The following is a 2,526-nucleotide window of genomic DNA, read 5'->3' on the forward strand; positions in this document are numbered from 1 at the left end:
GGAAAGACTGAAGGCTTTTGTGCTAATATTAGGAAAACGATGAAGATTTTTTTTTTTCTGTGATGTCTATTAATCATTATACTGATGGTTCTACTGAAAGCAATTATACAAAGAGATGAATTACAAGACATCCAGATTGGGAAGAGAGCAGCAAAATAATGTGTATTTTTATAAAACATAGATTGTACATAAAAATAAGATCAAGAAACATATAAACAGGGCCAGCAGGTGGCACAGTGGTTAAGGATCTGGACTCCAACATGGTCTTGGCCATAGTTTGAGTCCTGGACCTGACAGATTGAAACTCATGACAGGCATGTGTGCATGGCTGTCCAAAATCCTGAGTGGAGAATGGAGGAGGAGAGATTGTGGTGTGGCCATCCACCCTCAGAGTAATTTTTCACTTTTGTTCTTTCTCTGTGTCTCCAGTAAATGCACGTTGGACATTTCTTATAGCAAAAAAAAAAAAAAAAAAAAAGAAAGAAAGAAAGAAAGGAAGGAAGGAAGGAAGGAAGGAACCTGTATACAACACACTAATGCATACAAAGTGAATTCCCAAGATAAACTTTCTACTTATAAAAATCAATTCTATTTCTAACAGTGGAAAAGAACAAGATGAAAATGTAATTTGAAATATTTCATTACAATAACATCAAAAAGAATAAAGTGTTTAATTAATTTAACCAAATATTTGTAAAGTTTATACACTGAAAATTACAAAACATAATTGAAAGAACTTAAATAAACATCAAATGAATTTAAATATATCTCTTTATGAAATAAAAAGGTTACTATTGTTAAGATGACAGTAGTCCTTAAATCAATTTAGAAATTTAAATAGTTCTTTTCTGTATCATATCTTGTTTATTACAGCAGTTGGTAAGCTGCTCCTAAAATTCTTTTAGAATGCAAGGAACTGAGAATAGTCAGAACGATCTTTCAAAAGAACAACTTTGGAAGACTCAGTCTTCCTGAGTTCAAAGATTGCCCCAAAGCTACAACAATCAGGACAATGTGATACTGATATATGAATAGACATATACTTCAATGAGATAAAATTTAGATTGTAGAAATAATTCCACACATCTATAGTCATTAGAATTTTGACATGAGTACAGAAGAGAATGATACTTACTTTTAAAAAAATTACCAAAGGGCATGTTCGCTCACTGGAGAGACACAAAGAGACAAAGTGAGAGAAAGTGAGAATGTATCCCTCATGAGGAATAGTCACAGTGCAATCCCTTCTCCATTTCTCTCTCCCTTCAGGATTTTGGGGCACACATACACATATACCTGGTGTTTTTCAAACTATGCGAGTCCAGGACTCAAATTGTGCAGTCGGCCATGTGGGAGCTCCAGTTGCCTTAATTTAACCACCCATAGAATGACCTGAGACTATTTTCAACTATCGGTACTGAGAAAACTGTATAGCCAAATGCAAAAGAATGAAAGTTAATCCCCTACCTTGAAATATTTACAAAAATTAACTCAAAATTAAATACCTAAATGAAAGAGCAAACACTATACTATTGGAAATCATATACTTTTGTGACCTTAAGTTAGGCAGAGACTTAAATTTGACAAATTATTTATGTAGACATTTGTTCAAAGAAGATATGCAAATGGCCTACAAGCATCCTTAACATCAGTAATCATTAGGAAAATGCAAGTCAACATTATAATGATGTACTGTTTTATACCCATTAGAATGGTTATGATTTGTTTTTATGAGAGATTTTTGCTATAGGGCACATGTGCTCACAGGAGAGACAGAGACACAAAGAGACAGAGAGACAGAAAGCAAAAAATCATCCCCCAGTGGGAATGGCCATGCTGCAATCCCTTCTCCTCCATTCTCCTCTTGGGATTTTGGTCAGTCATGCACACACGCCCGGCATGAGTTTAAAGTTCCCAGGTCTGGGACTCGAACTGCAGTTGACCACATGAGATTCCAGCAACATAACTTATGCAATCTGCTGGCCCCAAGGATGGCTATAATTTTAAAAGACAGATAATATCAAATGTTGTCCTGGATGTGGAGAAATCAGAATCCTAAAATATTGCCATTTGCAATGCAAAATTGCAGAACCACTTTGTAGAACAGTCTGGAAGTGTCTCACAATATTAAACATAGAACTACCATATAACTCAGCATTTCAACTCCTAGGTCTGTATCCAAGAAAAATTAAGACATGTGAATATTGGACATGAATATTCACAATATTATCCATGTCTGACAACAGAAAAATGGATAAATAAAATGTGGCACACAGCACGATGGTATATTCAGCCATAAAAATGAAGGAAATAATGATCATGTTACACAAAATACACCTTGAAAATACTATGCTTTGTGAAAGTAGTGAGACACCAAAGGCCCCATGTAATATGATATTCACTTGAAATGTCAAAAGTAGACAATCTAGAGAGGGGGGAGAGGGGAATAGGAAGTAACTATTAACATCTTGAGATTTATTTTCTGGTTGATGAAATAATCTTGAATTTGATAGTGGTGATTGTTGT

This window comes from Tupaia chinensis, unplaced genomic scaffold (assembly GCF_000334495.1).
Source record: "Tupaia chinensis unplaced genomic scaffold, TupChi_1.0 Scaffold144058_1, whole genome shotgun sequence".
NCBI lineage: Eukaryota > Metazoa > Chordata > Mammalia > Scandentia > Tupaiidae > Tupaia > Tupaia belangeri.